The following is a 20,806-nucleotide window of genomic DNA, read 5'->3' as shown; positions in this document are numbered from 1 at the left end:
ATTCTATATATCTATATTATCTACATATAATCTGTATGTATTCTAAATGTATTATTTCCTTATTGTGACATGTGTAAGTTTTGATTGAAAATGCAATTTGTTGGGGCTCCTAGGTGGCTCAGTCGATTAAGCTTCTGATTTCAGCTCAGGTCATGATCTCATGATTCATGGGTTAGAACCTCTCATCGGGCTCCCTGCTGACAGCACAGAGCCTGCTTCGGATCCTGTGTCTCTCTCTCTCTGCCCTTTCCTGCTGGTTCTCTCTCTCTTTCTCTAAACAAACAAACACTAAAAAAAAAAAAAAAAAAAGGAAAGAAAAAGATTCAGTTTGTCAGAACCCAGGAGCAAAGGCTCACCAGTGAACTCTTAAGATTACTTCTCAGTTGAAACTGAGGGGTAAAGAGAAACGACTTTCTTGTTTATTACAAGAGGCTTTTTATTTCTGCAAATAAAATTCTAAACTTAATAACAGCCTCAGATCTCCCCCTTGAAAGCCACAGAGGGTTCTACAAGGTGATGCCTTCACAGCACCTGTGATCCTCGTGTCTATCTTTGCCACCCCAGTGGATGTAAGAGGCTCTTGTCACACCCAGGGTGTACAACCTGGAAAGGAGAGAACTGAATTGATTCCTAAGGACAGAAGAAGAGTTGGCTCACCTGACTGCAGACCCCTCAAATAGGGCAGCATTTGGAAAGCACACTTTCATTGAACCTATTCATGAATAGTCATCACCAGTAAGTACGGCAGTCAGTCAAGTCCACTCTTTCTCTTTCTGTCCAGCTGCTTTCTGGGCAAGGAGAGGGGACTGCTTTTCCTGTACTCCCCCTCCCACCCCCACCCTTCCCTGTCCTCTCCCCTCAAGCAAAAACGGCTCCCCACCCTTCACAGCTTCTCTCTCCCCCAGTTCGCCTCTCTGCGCCTTGTACCTGCCAAGTTCTGTCGTTCAACCTGTGCAGATTGTTATGTTCATCCCCAAATCGTTTTTCTAGATGTGCAAGATGGTTTGGTGTTGATCTGGCTGCGTTTCAGGGACTAGAGAGACGAAACAAAAACAAAAAAACAAAACCAGTTCCATGCTGCTCGACCGTTTTGGCCCCTCCTAACTATGCCAGTTAGAAAGAAAGATTTGGGGTGTCCTGGGTGGCTCTGTCGGTTAAGCATCTGACTTCAGCCCGGGTCATGATCTCGCAGTCTGTGAGTTCAAGTCCCGTATAGGGCTCTGTGCTGGCAGCTCAGAGCCTGGAGCCTGCTTCAGATTCTGTGTTTCTCTCTCTCTCTCTGCCCCTCTCCCGCTTGCGCGCTGTCTTTCTTTCTCAAAAATATATAAACGAGAAAAAAAAAAAAGAAAGAGAGGCTATTAAGCTAAAAAAGGGTCAGAAAAGAAAAGAACACTAACTCAAGATGATACTTCACATGTCAGATATATATATCTTTATCTTATGTGTATATATATGAATGATATATATGTGTATATATGCATATATGAACAATGTAAATAATATACATAACTAAATATAAGATTTTAGAAGGACATGAAACAAACTAATAAATGGTTGCTTTGGGAGGAGGTTGGGAGGGAAATAGTATTTCAAATCATCACCAAATCAGACCTCGGATATTATGTCTCAATTATTCACCAAGACCTATATAATGTTCTATTTTTATAACAAAGCGATTTTAACAAATATTTGTGTCACATGAACACAAAAGTCTTAATCACCAGCTGAGCCTCTAGCAGGCACAATCACAGGGGTTCCTTCCTCTGATATGATGGTAGAGACAAGAAGAAAATAAAAGCACACATTGGCCCTTGCCATTGTCACCATCACCCTGCCCCAAGCCCCAATACCTCCCCGTCCCTACTTTCCGCAGGTGGAGTCATTCACGCATAGTTTTCCTTTGGGAAGACCTTCCAGTTCTGGGTGATCTGTGTCTGCAGTGCCTTAGTAGCAATTCGTTCTTGGGGACCACGGCTTCCTTGCACTCTTTCTGGCCTCTAGCAGGAAATGTTAATACACTTCTGCAACTTCAACAAATGTTTTAGTTGCGTGTTTGCACTTTAATTTTTTTGTGGCACTCAGGTCAGAATCCAAGGAACGTGGGTGCCAGAGGACCGAAACGTGATCTATTTGTTTATCATCTTTAATGTATTTGTTATTTCTATGGAGTAAAACGTACCAACTAGCAAGATCTTTATCAAGTGTTTTCAGTAGGCAAGGTACCATGAGGAAATTTAAAACTGAACTGTCTGAAGGAGCATATTACCAAGTTAGAGTCAAAAGATACCTGCTTGGGCAAATTTGAAGATGAAATCAAAGGGGAGATGGGAACCCAGAGACAAAGATAACAGTCTGGAGTAATGAAGAAACTCTTGTTTAAACTCAGATTAAAATATATCAGATATCGAAAGTTTCTTGCACTGGAGTTGCTTTTAGTTGGAAATATATACGTGTGTGTGTGTGTGTGTGTGTGTATGTGTGTATACACACATTTATATATGTGTACATTTGTATACAAATATGAATATTGAGGCAATTCATTATATATATGCATACATTTTACAAACACATATATACAATGTGTATAAAATATACATTTATTACATTGAATGGCTTCAGTGTTCCATGGCATTAGTTCCCTTCTGTGTGTGTTGATTAGGACCCTGTCATTCATTAGTGAATAAATTTAGTGGCTCCAAACAGTGTAAAGTTTTTTGGGTCACAATTCTCACAAAATAAATGTGATTAAACAACAACAGGAAAAGGAAGATTTGGTATCCTTGTTCAAAATAAGCCCAACCAAATGAAAACACTGACAAGAACAACAATAACAACAGAAGTTAGTAATGGAGATAAAAATGAAAAGATCTCTAAAAGTGTGATTCTTTTGAGGCAAAATTTAGTTTTTAATAAATCAGAAGAGAGTGAGATTTTATGCAAGCTAAGATATTAGAAGGGAATAAGACCTCCATGTGCACTCTATGACATTAAGACACAGTAATTAGTTAAGGTATTTTAAGAAAAGCTCCAGCGGGGTCAAACTTTTCTCATCAAATTAGAAAACGTAAGTGAAATTTGGAAAGGCTTAAGGTGTAATATTATCAGTTGATATGCCACTTGGCAGAGTTAATATATGAAAGGGAATTTAGGGTTCAAGCAAATATACAAAGTCCTGCAAATATGTCTTATGAATATCCAGAGTGTGACACGTATGACAGCTAAGAGTGGGAAATGGAAAGAGCATAGCCAGAGGGTAGAGGGTCTTAAAAATCAAGAAGACGATGATGGGAAGAATCTGGAATTCTGTCATAGTTTGAAAGCTTATAGGTTAGACTGAATTGTAATGAAAACTTTACCTAAGAGTTAAGGTATTAAATTGTATTGACCAGGTTTTAAATGTCAACTCATATTCTTGCTCTCCGATCCTCATTTTGACAACCATATTCATATTTTTCATGTAGCCAGACAATGGTGATGAATATCAAATTATAAAGAAGGCAGTTTGTGAATGTCAGGGTTCCTGGGAGGGCATGCAAAGAGTAGAGGTTGGACAAGCAAGCGAGAGGCGTGGCTAGAAATGAGAGGAGCTGCTAATGTAAGAGGGACTCTTGAGGCAGCTGCAAGGATCCAACCGGACAGTCGGCTTACTGTAGACGCGCCATTCCCCCTCAGGGCTCCTTGGTGACATAGAACTACTCTCATTACTAATTTGAATTTTTATGCCTTAAAAGCCTTCCATGCCAATAAAGTGCAAGGAAAACTTCTCATTATTGAAATGCTAAAGACTTGGGCTCATGTTCAAAGCATCTGCATGAGGAAGCTTTAGGAGACTCCTAAAATCTCTTCTTCAGGCCATGAAAGGATAATGGCTTGAATGGAAAGAAGGAGGTAAGGGAAGATGTTTTGTTTACATGAATTAGGGCAAGTAAGATCTTGTATGAGTAATAATTTCCATAATCTCTTTAAACAACCGGACACCAATAATGATAGCTTTTTGTGAGGCCATTTATGCTAGAGGCTGTTTAGGTGCTTAACTTATATTTCTTTTATTTTTATATTATAGATAGTCAGATATGACTTAATTTAGTCCAATCCAATGGGGATGCAACTATGAGATGCCCTAAATGAATTTATGGGGAAGAGAAATAAAGATGTCCTGTGAGAACTAAACCAATAAAATCCATACTCAGTCAAGTGAGCAGACCATCTATAATAGAAAGATAAGAACTTAGACTTATTCCTCAATGTCAGTGTCAACATCATCTCTTCTGAGAGAACTTTCCTGATGTTGTAATAGTGCCAGGGGCTTTTCCATTCATACTATTCAGTGTACATTATTTATTTTTTAAAAATATTTATTTCTATTGAAAGAGACAGAATACACACATGCGTGTGCAGGGAAGGGGCAGAGAGGAAGGGAGAGAGAGAGAATCCCAAGCAGGCTCTGAAATGTCAGGGAGGAATCTGACACAGGGCTTGAACCCACGAATCGTGAGATCATGACCTGACCCAACACCAAGAGTCAGGTGCTTAACCAACTGAGCCACCCAGGTGCCCCTCAGTGCACTTTATTTTTAATAATATGTTTAATTTCTATTTTCTCTCTTAGACTTTGAAGTTTCTAAAGACTAGGACTGTTTCTATTTTGCCTAGGGATAGGATTATGCTCTTAGGGACTAAAATGGTTAATTTTCACATAATAAATGTTCAATAAATACTTCTTGAATGAAAGAATACTAGACAAATGGTCACTAAATTTACAAACATATAGCTACATAGCAAGAGCTAAGGAATCGCAGAATTCCAACCATGGTGACTGAGGAATAGTTTAAGTGTTATGGAGTAAATGGCATATAGTCTGATTGCTAGTTATATTCATCTTGCCAAGAGAAAGATTGTGTAAATAGAATGCAATAGTCAGACTAAATGTCAGGCTAAACAGTCAGAAAAAGGCAACCCCAAATGTCACGGGAGACAGTGCTACGCTGATTGAGCATACTTTTGTTGGCATGACTATCAGCCAATCAACCGGGTCTATTGGGAGGGTAGCCTGTATCAGGATCTCAGAACTAGAACATAGTATTCTGACATTTGAGTCATGAAAGTAACTCCTGTGGTCAGGATTCTGAGTACATCAATAAACTTCTGATAGTTTGAATCCCTACATAGTTTTCTTGCAAAAAGAAAGTATGTTAAACAGGCTGATGCAAATGTACAGTCCATTGGAAGTCTTGAGTCTATCTCTAGCTTCATAACTTAGGATTTCTGTGGGTTTTTGTTTTTGTTTTGTTTTGTTTTGTTTTTTGTCTTACAGGTTTCATTAAGGTGACATATCCCTGAAAGATACAAGCCAACAAAAACAGGGCTGAGACTCTGAGCCTGGTTTGTTGAGAGTCATGCGTGTGCAGTATCCCTTGTGAGGCTTCCTTCTCTCACCTGTGATATGAGGCCACATCATTCAACCTCACCTGAGCTCACTGTGACATTGTATAAGAACCCATAATAACCCTTCTATTAATGACAGCTAAATGTGACTTTGTGTTCTAATGGGATTAGAGTCTATTGCTAGTCTTAATTGCATGCAAAGTTTTGAGATGCAGAAGCCATCAGATTACACACATATGTCTCTTGGAATCCAAAATTGCTATCAGAAAGTGAGTAGATGTGATGAATAAGTCAATGGGATCAAGATGTTTGACTTTTGTTTGTTCATTGGAGAAAACTGAATTTCGCAGTAGAGGGGTCTTTAAATATTTTAAAGATATCTTACACATTTATTTTTGAGTCACACAGACCCAGACAGATACCAGAGTTGGGGACAAAAGAAACTAAGACTAACTTGAGACCGTTAAGTTTTGTAACCCCACTTTTTTTAGCAAAAGGATGACATATTCAATTATAATAATATTAGGATTCTGTGGATACATGGGGCTGATATCCTGAGTACATTTTTTTTTCTGTTGATTTTCTTACTGTGTCCATTTGGCTTTGCCCTTGTAACAATAACTAATTTATTAAAAGAGGTTTCATAAGAATGATACCAGTTGGTGACCTTATCATCATTTCTGTTCTTCCACAAATTGAACAAGGTGAGTTATCATTTCCTCTTACAAGAGATATTTAACCTTGTGGATTACATAGGCTACTTTCATTAGTAGAGGCTTCAGCCCTGTGTTATTTGTGGAATGCTGATGATTCATCTCATTTTTCATAGTGAATACCTCTGGAAATTGTCTCTTAGATGCTGTTTGCTATTTGCTTGGGTTTGCTGACTGTGGCCATTTAAGGAGGGCTTATTGACCTAGCACCTGTGTGTTTTGCTAAGCATGGCAGCAGGTGAAAACACAAATGAAATGGAAGCATGTTTTAGATGGTGACACCTGGTCCCCAAATCTACTGATTTATAGGCCAGTAACCAATCAATGAGAAAAGGGATGATTAGGTAAGCCAATTCAGCATTCAGAAGATGGAAATGACTGCTTTGTTTCCCAATGGGTCTGGCTAAATGGATATGTGGTGAGCTAAAACTGAGAATTACACAACGGGATGAAAACTTAGGGCTTTTTGGCCGAGACTGGCAAAAGACTGTTGAGATACAATTAACAACAAAGAACTGGCAATTGTGAAAGTTCACGTAAGTGTATCTCTTTTGCACTGTGAGCTTGTCCCCAGGCTCTTAAGGATGTGCCAACTGTGAGCTTGTCCCCAGGTTCCTAAGGATGTGCCAACTGTGGGCTGGCCATTTCTCAGCCCCATAGAGGCCAGTGGGTTTTCCCTTCTACTAGATAAATTACTTTTATTAAAGTTTTTCTCTGAGGTTTTATATTGTTCTTTCATTTGTAACATATTCCTCTGTTTCTTCATTTTGCTTGACCCTATGTGTTGGCTTCTCTGTATTATATGAAACAGCCATCACTCCCGTCTTAAAGGAGTGACCTTATGTAGAAGATACGACTTATTGTTCAGGTCTGTATTAGCTCGTGGCTGTCTCTCAAACCTTTGTGATTGCACAACCAGCCCATGTTATTATTTTTTAATCATTGTTTTTAATGTTTATTTATTTATTGTGAGAGGGGAAAGTGGAGGGAAGGGGCAGAGAGCAAGGGAGAGAGAGTCTTCAGCAGGCTCTGCACTGTCAGCACAGAGCCTGACGCAGGGCTCAGTCTCACAAACTGTGAAATCATGACCTGAGCCAGAATCAAGAGTTGGATGCTTAACCTACGGAGCCATCCAGATGCCCCTCTTTTATTTTTATCAGCTCCAGTATTTGAGGGTGTGCGAAGCCCTGCTGACGTCCCAAAGGGAAGGATTTCAGTCAGCACCTAGATTTAGGCTGATTGGAAGCTGGTCTCTCACACAGAAGTTTGTATAGAATGCAAATATATACAGTCCTTTGGCACTGCATGCATAAGCCCTGTTGGCCTGGAGAGCCAAGACATCTAGAAGGGTCCCCTCTCAACAGCCACAAAAATCAGGGCCCCAGAGAGGAATGTAAGTTTCTTTCTGGAAGCTACCACTGAGCTAGAGGAAAGCAGAGGAAGCTGAGAACACCTTCACCAGCAACTTGAAGTATGCCAAACCAGAAGCCTATCCCCCATGCCAAAGCTCCTAGACATGCAAACAGGCCTCTTCCTCAGAAAGACTGGGGGTGCATTTTAGTTGGCTCTCAGATAATTTCCTTATAGAAGTACCCCTCTGGGAGATACACTGGCACTCTGGTACGAGGCAGAGGGGAGTACAAAGATGGCATCCATGGAAAAAAGAAAATAAAGGAAGAAAATAAATTTTAAAAACCACCCAGTGGCATTAGCAAGGCAAGGAGAGGGCACAAAGATGTCATCTACCAGCTAAAGTGTAAAGATGACACCCACTGAAGGGAAAAAAAAAAAAAAAAAACCAAAAATACAACAAAAACAAACAAACAAAAAACAGAGAGGAAAAAGCCTGGAGAAAAAAAATGATGTCTTCCAGGAAAAAGTCTAGAAAATAATTAATAATAATAATAATAATAATAATATAAAAATTGCAAAACCTAGAATAAATTTTTAAAAAGGAGACAAAGAAAAGTAAAAGAAATATGGTAGTTGCTGGCTTTAACAAGGCAGAAGGTAAATGCAAAATGGTGCCCACCATCCTCATTGCTGAGATAATATTCTAGCAGGCTCCTGCCCCTCGGTGCAATGCTTTAAAATGGTCAAATGAGCCTCCTTCGCGTCAAGTCTGGGCACATTTCAAAGGCTGCTCCTGTGCTGGACCCAGGGGTGAACAAGACTGTATGTGAGCCCCTTCGAAGCCACTTCTTTTTTTGCCACAGGCCCATGGGTCTCTTGGGAGTGAGGATGGTTGGTTTACAAAGCTAGAGGTTTTGGGGGCTCATCTCTCATTGCAGGTCCTAACATTTGGGGGATCCGATGGGGGGTGAGCCTTTCATTCCTCACACAGAAGCTTTGGGTTTTAAGTTCCCTCCCGATTGTGGATCACCATGTGGGTTAGGTGAGTGAAGGGGTCAACCAGGGATGGGTTATGGCAGGATTGTCTCTTAGCCTTTCCTATCTGCTTTGATGTTTTTTTGTTTTGTTTTGTTTTGTTTTGTTTTGCTTTTTTTTCTCCTTTACCTCGTGTGAAGGATTTATTCCTCCAGACTGTAGATTTTTTTTAATTTTTTTTAATGTTTATTTAATTTTCAGACAGAGAGAGACAGAGCATGAGCAGGGAAGGGGCAGAGAGAGAGGGAGACACAGAATGTGAAGCAGGTTCCTGGCTCTGAGCTGTCAGCACAGAGCCCGACGCGGGGCTCGAACTCACGGACTGTGAGACCATGACCTGAGCCGAAGTCAGATGCTTAACCGACTGAGCCACCCAGGTGCCCCTGTAGATTTTTTTCCCCCTTTAGAGGAAAGCTGAGGATAGGGTGTAGCTGGAGATAGGGTGTGTTTGTGGGAGGAGGTGAATTCAGGGTCTTCCTATATTGCCATCTTGAACTCAAACCCACCTCTTCCCTTTTAATAGCTACAGATTTGTAGTAAAGGTTATTGTTCATTATTTGAATTCCTGCTAAAGACCAACCACTTTCAGGTTGGATGTTTATATTACAAAAAGTGGGAGCCAAATCACTTTGTCTCAGTTATAACATCTGCAAAATAGGATAAGTGATCCATAAAATAGGTAGGTAGTACCAACCACATAGAATTGTTGAGATTGAACAAGTCAATGTTTATAATGTTCGCAGTGCTATAATGTTCACATAGAACCTTGAGAACTGTGTAGGTAATGTAATAAATTCTCAGCAAATGTTAGCCGTGACCACTGAAACAATCGTGATGGAGAAGATGAGGGTGATCCAATTATATTTTATGTAACCCTTAAATGTTCATTATCTCTGCTGGTTTCTAATACTCCAGGACACTACCAGACTCTTTCCACCTTAAAATATAATTTTCTGTGTGTGTGTGTGTGTGTGTGTGTGTGTGTGTGTGTGTGTGAGAGAGAGAGAGAGAGAGAGAGAGAGAGAGTCTTAACCCATACTGAGTCTGACATGGGGCTCCATCCCACGACCCTGGGGTCATGACCTGAGTCAAAATCAAGAGTCGGATGCTCAGGCACCCCAAAATACAATTTTCAAATCCTCCCTCATCAAGAAGAAAATATGGCATCTTTAAGGAGAATCAAGAAGACATTATGGTACATTGGGTCTTATGCAGATAGAGAGGACCATATTCAATCCTATAATAAGCTTAGGAACATTTTTTTAAGATAAAACTAAGAGAGAGAAATTGTCTGCTGAGTATTTAAACACAGACCCCATTTGAAAGAAGAATTTATTCATTAGTTTAACAATTATTTATTGGGATCAAAGTCCTTGCACTGGTGGAAGTGACATTCTAGGGGGAGGGAAATGACAAGCTACTAACAATGGGCATGCAAGATATTTCTTAGGGAGGTAAGTGGTACTGAGAACACTAAACTGGATAAAAAGAATAGTCTAGAAAGGGATTGCCATCTTCTGGTGGGTCATATGCTGAGGAGAGTATAGATGGCCAGACAATTGAGTGAAGTGAGGATTGAATCACATAGCAGAGCCAAAAAGATCATTCCAGGTAGAGGCAACAGCAAGGGCAAATGTCCCGAGGCATTTCAGATGTGACTTCAGAATATTTCAGAAATAATAAGAAACCAGCGTGGCTGAAACTGAATGAAAAAGTCCCAGGCAATAGGAGATAATGTCAGTTTATGTAGGGCTTTGTATGAATTAAATGAAAAGCTGCTGACAGATTTTGAGTGAAGGAATGAAATCATCTGACTTACATTTTTAAAGGAGCACTCTGGAGCTGTGTGAGGAATCAACTGGTGGGAAGGAGAGTAAGGACCCTGGGAGGAAATCTCTATAGATCTGTTATAAAAACCTAAGCAAAAGCTGGTAGATGCTTTGACCATGGTAGGAGTGGAGGTATTGGGAAGGGCTGGATTCTGAATGCATGATCAAGTCAGAAATAAAAGGATTTGCTGATGAACGGAACATACCAGAGAAGGGAGTAATAAGGGCCAAATGCTTGAGGTGGGGAAGGTTGCAACTGCTTTTGGAGAAACTGAGAGAAGAGCAAGCTGGCAATGGAGGTGGGTGTGGTAAATCAGTAGAAGATACTGAGGAGAAGCAGCGACCAAAAGAGAATGACGTCCCATTAATGAAGTATCAACTTGGCCAAATAATGCTGTTAAGTCAAGAAAGGTATAGGATAAGGCCTGGCCATTTCTCTGAGCAACACGAAATCTCTGGTCACCGTAAGTGGAATAGTGAAGATGAAAGTCTCTTTCGAGGGTGGGCCAATACAGGAATTGCCTTCCTTTCCTTGAGTGCCTTTTCACAGACATTTCAGTGTTAAGGCTTTGTCGTGTCAAGGTCACCAAGCTCAGAGAGAGGTCTGCTGTTACTGGTTTGAGCTGATTCTTTGTCTCCATCTGCATGGATTCCATCAGAACACAGAAGCTCTCCCAGAGTCTGAGTGAGTGGTAAGTGTGATTCCTTCTATTACCTATTTTTCTGGTGAATTACATCTGGCACTTAGACATGGTAGGAATCTAAAGGGTCTAACTGAATTTAATAAAGCAGCAGACAGTATTTGTGTGGCATTACATTTTGCCAGTGCTCAATATCCTGTCAATTCCTGTTTAAGCCGTGCACATACAGCTAGAAGCCAGAAAATGTGGTGAGATTTTACATTAACTAACCTCGTACTCAGTGTTCATGAGGCATCATAATCTTTAGGAACCTGTTGCATAACCAACACAATTAGCTTACATCAGAGCCTCTCTGAGAGCCATTTCCAAACATTGATTATGTAATATGACAACTGAATTCTCCATATCTCCATTTGGATGTTAGGTAGGCTGCGTACTTAACGTGACCTAAATTTTAGCCCTGACTGTCTCTGCTAAGTCTGTATCTCGCAATTTCACCCATTTCCATCTGATGACAGCTTCATGCTTCTAAGTATTAAGACCAAAATATTTGAAGTTATCCCTGAATATTTGCTTTCTCCCACACCCCAAATTCAATTCATCACTGTATGTATCCTGTTCTCTTGATCTTTAAATTATATCTGAATTTAATGGCTCCTAACCACTTCCCCTATAATATCCTGGTCAGAGCCACCATGGATTCTGATCTAGATCACTGCAGGGGCTTCCTAATTAGCTGTGTGTGTCTGAGCCTGTTCCTCACCTCGGAGTTATTACCAGATAGCGGCCAAAAGAATCTTCTAGAATGTAAATCTCATGATGTCATTGCTCTGGTCTGAGTTGTGAAACAGACTAGCAATGTCCAAGTTCTTTTACTGTTCTACAAAGACTTCCCTTATCGGTCCTTCCTGTCCTCGGTTAACGTCCCGTCTTAGGTTAGTTCTATAACCTAGTCTTCTACTAATTTCTTCTTCACTCACCGTGTTCTGGCCCACTGTCCTCCTTGTTCTTCCTTAGGCAGTTTATGCACAAAACCACCCTGAGACATGGCTGTCCCTGTGCCATCCAAACTGGCAGACTTTTACACTTAACATTCTCATAACTCACCACCTTCAAGTTGCTTCTCAATTTTAAGCAGCTATATAAATTGGAGGTTTTCAAAAAAAAAAGAATTAAAATTTTTAAAAAATTTGAAAGTTCTCCCAGTGCAGGGAGGCCTACTGCCTCCTACTAGGCTCTCCTTTTTCTATTGTGCATAGCACTTATTATAACATGCTATATAACCTACATATTTATTTCACCTTTCTTTTTTTTTAATTAATTTTTTTTGACAGAGATGGTGCAAGCAGGAAACGGGCAGAAAGAAAGAGGGAGAGAGAGTATCCCAAGTAGACTCCATGCTGTCAGCACCAAGCTTGACTCAGGGCTCGAACCCCTGAACTGTAAGATCATGGCCTGAGCCAAAATCAAGAACCTGACGCTTAACCAACCGAGCCACCCAGGTGACCCTTATTTCACCTTCCTAATTTTCTTCATCCCCTTGCTACAATGTAAGTTCCATGAGAGAGTAAAAATCATCGTCAGCTTTTTTCCGTGCAGAATCAAAGTGCCTAGATCTGCCTCACACATAGTAGGGGCTCAGTAGATATTTTTTGAATATATTGGATATATGAACTAATCATTGAATCTTCAAGACAATGTTATAATATAGATGTATTATTGCCACTTTATAGATGAGAAAACCTAGGCACAAAGAGCTGAAAAATAGCTAAATTAATACAGCTAGTAAGTGACTGAGCTTGAAGGTAAAACACCTATTTCTACAATCAGCAATTGAGTAAGTACTCAAATTAGCAGTTAGCAATCTTTTTTAAAAAAAAAATTATTTTTTTAACGTTTACTTATTTTTGAGACAGAGAGAGACAGAGCATGAACGGGGGAGGGGCAGAGAGAGAGGGAGACACAGAACCGGAAGCAGGCTCCAGGCTCTGAGCCATCAGCCCAGAGCCCCACACGGGGCTCGAACTCACGGACGGCGAGATCGTGACCTGAGGTGAAGTCGGATGCTTAACCGAATGAGCCACCCAGGCACCCCAGCAGTTAGCAATCTTAAGAACCCCATGCCCTTCTTCCCGTTTTCTATTAAAGTTATGGAATAATATTTATTTTGAAACCAAGAAGAATAAGGCAGCTTTATACGTACAGATATGAAGACACATCCCTGCCACGTTGTTAAGTAAAACACACACACAACAAATTACAAAATAAGTTCTATAGTATATAATTTGTAAAAATGCATGTGTGTGTATACATCTTTATAAATACATCCTTGTTGTTCAACATTGTCTGTCCCTTTATTTATGAATAGGTACACACAGAAAATTATCTTAAGGGTAGTTGTTACAGTATCATTTAAATAATTGAAAAGCAACCACGGTGACAACAGAATTCCCATACATTTCAAACATAAATCAGCATAAAAGTCAACTTCCTTTTTTTTCGAATGAGGTTCATAACATTTCATTTACTTATTTATTTATTTAGAGCATAAGCAGGGGAGAGGCAAAGAGAGAGAGGGAGAGAGAGAGAGAGAGACAATTCCACTGACAGTGCAGAGCCCGACGTGGGGCTGGAACTCCCTGAACCGTGAGATCATGACCTGAGATGAAACCAAGAGTCAGACGCTTAACTGACTGAACCCCGCCACCCTCCTCCCCCAGGTGCCCTGGTTCATAACATTTTTGTCCACATCAAAAGAGATCCATTCCCTAGGAATGCTAGATAGATGAGCTGATCTGAGGCTCTATGGGAATAAGCATGCTGCAGGGCTCTTTACTACTTCTTAGGAATATCATTACATTTCAATTTCAAAATAATTTCTTCAACAATATCCCAAAAGATGGCAGAGGCTGACAATACTTCCTTCTTTCAAATGTGATTTAGGTTACATAGTTCCACACTTAATATCCTCACTAGGTACGACCCTCTGAACTCATGGCATGTTGCCAGTAATAGTGGCCTCCGACAAAGGATGGGCCTGACAGGGAATGTTTAACTTCTTTTTTTTTTTAATTTTTTAATCTTTATTTATTTTTGAGAGAGAGAGAGGGGGGGAGAGAGAGAGAGAGAGAGAGCAAGCAAGCAGGGGAGGGGTGGAGAAAGAGAGGGAGACACAGAATCCGAAGCAGGCTCCAGACTCTGAGCTGTCAGCACAGAGCCCGATGTGTGGCTCGAACCCACAAACTGTGAGATCATAACCTGAGCTGAATGCAGTCAGACGCTCAACCCCCTGAGCCACTCAGTCGGAAGGTTTAAATTCTTTATGGGTCATCTTTCTTTAAGAAATCCTTGGGGGTAATACATTTCTTATTGAGAATAGCTGTTCTAATATATGAAAAAAAAGTCAGGAAAAAGAACATTTTTCCTAATTTATCTATCTTTCTATTCTGAAAGCCAGCACTAAATGTGTTTATATAAATTACAATATAAGACATTCTTGGTTGAACTAGCTTTCCACATAGAAAGTGATTGTGGCCTTCAGATACACTTGCAAAATTCAATCACATTCTTTTTCTTCTTTTTAAATCTTTAGAAGTGGCAAATAAATTCAATCTTTCCATCTTCTTTTCTGAAATGAATCAGTGAATGTTTTCATGGTGCCGATTCTTATATTCCTGTTTATATTTGTTAACATATGTACATATTTTTATCAACGTAGCTCTGCATCGATTTAATCATTGTATTCATAATCAATTTAATTGTATTACTTTCATCGAAGCATACATTTTAAAAATCATAAATGAAATGAGGGGTAAAGTGAAAGCAGTGGACTAAGTGAAGGGAGCAAATGTATTTTCCACAGAGTTTTCTAGCAGAGGAGGGCATTTGGAAGAGGAAACTTATGCCAAGTGCAGGCCACATAGAGAATAGGAAAGAGGAAGAGGTAAAGAGTCTGATCAGATCAAAGGAAACAAAGATCACATAAAAGTTGAAATAACTCGGGACTTCCTGACTGTCATCCTATATTACATTTTGGTTTAACAGCCCAAATACTTTAAATCTTGTTTATAAATTTATATTTACTCATTTTCATGCTCAAAACCAATTAGTCTTTATTCTCTCATGCGATGTCATCAGCTCTTGCTTGAATTGGCCACCTAAGAGCATTTCAGGGCCAAGGTCATTAAAATATTTCTAAACCAGAAGTAATTTCCCATGAAGTCTCTAAGGTGTTAGATTTCAAACCAATACATATATTATGGTATTTAGAGCTCTGTGATTTTCATTTACGCATATCCCAGTCACCATATGATCACAGCTGGAAAAATGAGCTTGGGTAATGAAATAAATGAGATGCCAAAGCAATAGTTCTTCCTAGAATGGAAGCCATTAGTCTAATTGCCACAGATGGATGATAATCAGGTCTCGTGGCCCCATTACTTAGAGTTGTCTTTTAAGCTTCACAGATTAATATAATATTCTCTTGTATTCTTTGGGTGGTCGCTAGAGTGAAGAAAGAAAACATTACCATGCTAAAATGTGGTGAACTTACAATTTCCTAAGGGAATATTCTGGGAATTCTGACTGTCAGAGCTATCCCTCAGACCTTAGTTTGTTAAGTTCAGAATGTAGGGTGTGGTGGATTGAGATGTTTACCCAAGGTCCTCACCTGTAAAATGGATATTATCATAGACATTGTCAACATTACCATCGCTATTATCATATCATCCCTGTCTAATGGTGTTGGATTTATTGAGATCACTGATGTAAAGCATTTATCATATCCCTTGGTAGATAATAATGACATACAAATATTCTTAATGGATTCTTAAATGAAAGTTGTATAATCTTACTAAGCTTCACATTCCCTATTGGTAAATGGAGATTACAATGCCTGTTTCTAGGTTTTCAACCATATTAAATTTGAATAATGTCTGTACAGTATGTAAAAAATTACTTGGCATATTGTACAAGCTATAAAATTGAGTCTACCTTCAGAAATTAAAATATATTAATATCTCACAAAGCAGGTGGTCAAGACTATGTGGAATTAGCTTTTAAGAAACATTCATAGTCTGAGACCCGAATTGTGTATATATATGTTCTTGTTTACCCTGTTTTCCACATTTCACTGAATCTTATCCCAAAAGCCTAATGTAGACAAGTAGATTTTCTAATTTTATCAAAAGCATCTCCTCAAAACAGTAAATCTTAGACATTTTTTAATCCAATGAAAGAATTTAGAGTAACTTTGAATATGATACATTTCTATATATTTTAGATCTTTAATTAACAAGCCTTCCTACTTCCTTCCCACGTGAGCACTGAACTTTGCTTTAAGAGGACCAGTTTTTCATCTCTGAGAGGGAGAGCAGAAGGACCAAGGACTTTGGAGTCAGACCAGCCATGTTCATGACGCCATGTCAAGGTGTAAAACTTAGGTAAGTCATGTAACTTTTCAGTTTCCTCACCCATAAATGTGGATAGAAGTACCAAAATGGTAAGGATTTTATAAAGATTAACATATAATATGTGCAAAATGCTCCAGATATTCATTAATTGTAGTTCTCATTACACCATTCTAATTTCACGATACAATGTACCCCCGTCTCCATTTGTCAGTCAGTTTTTTTCCATGGACACATTTCCTGAGGGGGATTTTTGAGACCATTCTTTCACAGAGTGTTTTCAAGGTAAATTTGCCACATTGTCTCAGCCTCATTCAGTTCTCTTCGTTTTGCATTCTCCCTCCGGAATTGGGGAATATGAAAAATGAAAGACAGTCAGTGACTTTACACAAGCTGGAAGTATGACCTTGACATTAGACACGTGAAGGAGAGTTTCTTAAACATTCTGTCTTATAAACCGAATATGGAAAATAATCTACCACCCTTGTGAAAACACAGGATCTAAACCTCAGTATCTAGAACATTCTGAATCCCAGAGAAAATGATGAATTTTTACTTCACAGGAAAATCTAAACTCCCTCCCCCCAGGCCTTTCTTTCTGCTAGTTTACTCTGTCCTTGGAAGATTTTTCTCCCTTAGCCAACCCCACTTTTATCTAGACAAGACCCCTTCTTCCTTCAGGTCGAGATTTAACCCAGAAAAATTCTGCCTCATTTTCTTGATCTGGAAAGTTCACTTTTATTTCATCTTAGGTTCCTCTTCCACAATAATGATCACAGGTATAATTATTTTGTTCACATTTATTTCCTCCATGATGTGTCCATGAGAGCCAGGAAGAGTGTATGTGTTGTTTCCTTTATAAATACCAGCACAGGGACAGTACCACATACAACTCAGTCATTTCCGAATATTTGATGAGTCAACAGTGACAGCAGTGGGGAAAGGGTGCTCTATAGACCCCCGTGGTGTAGCTATTTCTTTGGTATCACGATTCTTTTTGATTTCATTTACCTTTAATTGTGATATGTTTGCATTCATAATTATTTTTCTGTTCTTTTAAAATGGAAAAAAAAATAAGAGAGCAGATTGAAATAATATTCTAGTAAAAATTATCTTAATTAAAATATAAGTGGGTAAAAGGAAAATAAAATTGACTAATAGAGGCCATGGAATTTTAATTGTACCTCAAAAGGTCAATGTCTTAATCACCTTGAACACTTGATTATTTATTTTCTTTAAAATTTTTTTTTTAATGTTTATTTATTTATTTTGAGAAAGAGAGCTAGTGCGCGAGCAAGCCAGGGAGGGGCAGAGAGCGAGAAGGAGGGAGAGGATCCCAGGCAGGCTCCACACTGTCAGCACAGGGCCTGACTTCAGGGCTCCATCTCGCGAACCGTGAGATCATGACCGGAACCGGGATCAAGAGTATGACGCTGGGTGTGCCTGGTGACTCACCTGGTGGCGCGTCCAACTCATGATTTGGACCCAGGTCATGATCTCACAGTTCGTGAGTTCGGGCCCCGCTTGGGGCTTTGAGCTGGCAGTGTGGAGCTTGCTTGAAATCCCTTCTCTCTCTCTCTCTCTCTCTCTCTGCCCCTCCCCCACCCCCACATTTTCACGCTCTCTCTCTCTCTCTCAAAATAAATAGAACTTAAAAAGTCAGATGCCTGATTGAGCCACCCCGGTGCCCCTGATTATTAACTTTATTAAAAGAAGTAAAGGACATGTACAAAGTCCAATTTAATTACTTTTAACTCCTGTTACATTTCCAGCTCAGCCATCTACTGAATGATGTGGGGCAAGTTACTTAATGACTTTGTGACCAAGCCCTTTCTACCATATGGAGGAAGACAAGCACCTAACTCAGAGTTTTTAAGAAATTAAGTGAATCAATATATGCAAAGGACTTAAAATATCATTGTTGTTAGCTTTTTATTATTATTATTATTATTATTATTATTATTATTATTATTTTAGAGAGAGAGAGAGAGAGCACAAGCCAGGGAGAGGGGCAGAGGGAGAAAGAGAGAGAGAATCTTTTTTTTCTTTTAATTTTTTTAATGTTTATTTTTTTTGACAGAGGACAAAGTGTGAGCGGGGGAGAGGCAGAGAGAGAGAGAGAGAGAGAGAGAGAGAGAGAGAATCTGGAGCAGGCTTCAGGCTCTGAGCTGTCTGCCCAGAGCCCGATGTGGGGCTCAAATCCACGAACTATGAGATGGTGACCTGAGCCAAAGTCAGATGCTTAACCGACTGAGCCACCCAGGCGCCCCATTTGAGAGAGAGAATCTTAAGCAGGCTCCACAAGCAGCACAGAGGCTGATGCAGTTTCTCCCATGACCCTTGGATCATGACCTGAGCCAAAATCAAGAGTCAGATGCACAACTGACTGAGTCACCTAGATGCACTGTGCTGTTGTTGGATTTTTTTTTTTTAAACCGAATAGTAAGGAATCCATGTATCTTGTCATTTCACCTCTCCAGTAAAAATACATATGAAATGAGTCAGCATTCACTTTTTAATAACCAATTTGCTCCTGGTTATGTCAACATTACATATATCTAATTTGTTGGAAATATAGGAAAAGCGAACACTCAGTAAAAGCTTTGCCCTTTTACGTGTTGTGGGTAGAGTGATATAAAATAGTCTGGTTGGAATGGTTTTATTGGCTAGTCCAACAACTACCTAACCTGATTTGGTACAGTGGGAATCATTTAGGCCCTAAATGAGTTTTCATTAACAGTCTGGTTTCCCAAATAGCAGCCTTCTAGGTGGAAAGCCTCCTCCCGTGGCATCTGGAAGATCACACTGACTTGTGAAAGGTTCTGAAACAACAGCTGTACCATCAGCAGGGCATACCCAAAATGTTAATTCAAGAAAGGCTAATGAAAGTTTAATGCAAGGTCGATTTACACAGATGGGGTAGGACCAGGACTAAGGAGTCCAACGAGGGATCATGAGGCATCCTGACACCAGGAAATTATGCACACTTGTACTCCCCTGTCCACCCAAAGAAGCAACGCGATGTAGGATAACGAATGGAACCGGGCGCCAGACAAGAGCAGCAGCTGTGGGAGTTTTTGATCGTCAAGGTGGAGGAAAGAGCCACGATCACAGTGAAAAACCGCAGCTTGCCAACAAGGAGAGGGAGGAAGCAATTCTCTCTTCTCTCTCTCTTCCCTCCTACCTACCCTCCTTTCTCTCTCTCTCTCTTTCTTTCTGGCTCACCACTTCTCTGCTGCTGCCCTGGGTGGCCAAAACAAAACGAAGGATCCAGCAGTGGGGGTGTGGCGGATGGTACACTCTGGCAAGTCAACCCCCGCAGCCCAGAGCGAGGTGGAAGAGGAAGCATCCAGCGGGACGATGGACATTAGTCAGCTCAAACCGCCTTCCAGACAATTTTGTGATTCGAAGGTCCTCTTACATTAAGTGAACTCAGTTATTTTTCTGCTTACAATTAAACTCGTGTAATCAAATTGGATAGAAAGAGGAGATAGCTGCATATACAGGTCACTTAATTTGTATGGTTTATGTTTGACGAGTAAAAATAACACAGGAATGATTTTATTGCTTGTTAACCTAAACCTACTTGCAGATGAGAGTCAATTTTTTCCTGGTCACATGAAGATTGTAAACATACTTGCTAAATTACCCTGCAGGCTACTTTCTTAGAGGATTATGCCTCCCCTATCCTGATAAGCATTTCCTTTCCTGGTCTTTTGGTATTACTAACAGCATTCATTACAGGAGCTTATGCTATAATTATGTGCAATATTGCTCTTTATTATTCAGGCTTGCAAACACTTTCATTATTGGTTGAGGCTCAGGACCATCAATATTTAGGTTGAGAACAGATTAGGAGGCAGGTAGAAAATACCTATACATTTTCATGATTATCGTGCATAATTTGAATGGTACTATAAGATTGTCAAATTCACATAATTTTTCTTTGGCATTCCACGACAAAGCCCATTTCAGATCATAAAAACAGAATTCAAATTAGAAGGAAAAAACAGAATGCAAGTTAGAAGAACACTCTTAACCAAATAAACTAATGACTTATGTATCATAGGATATATGTTTGCAGATATATATATATACCTTTAATCTAGAGTTTTTAGCTTGAGAAAATTGATGACGGGGTGCTTGGGTGGCTCAGTCGGTTAAGCATCTGACTCTTGGTTTCAGTTCTGGTCATGATCTCATGGTTCGTGAGTTCGAGCCACCCATCAAGCTCCATGCTGACAGTGTGGAGCCTACTTGGGATTCTCTCTCTCTTTCTCTCTCTCTTTGCCCCTCTTCCATTCACACTCTCTCACTCTAAAAATAAATAAATAAATTAAAAAAAAAAAAGAAAATTGATGATAGCCTAAGCTTATCCTAAGTGGTTGGAGTAGAATGAGAATAAACAGTAGTATAGGTCTACAGTTTTCAAATGTTTTGGT

This window comes from Acinonyx jubatus, chromosome B1, assembly GCF_027475565.1.
Source record: "Acinonyx jubatus isolate Ajub_Pintada_27869175 chromosome B1, VMU_Ajub_asm_v1.0, whole genome shotgun sequence".
Lineage (NCBI taxonomy): Eukaryota > Metazoa > Chordata > Mammalia > Carnivora > Felidae > Acinonyx > Acinonyx jubatus.
This window is presented reverse-complemented; position numbering follows the sequence as displayed.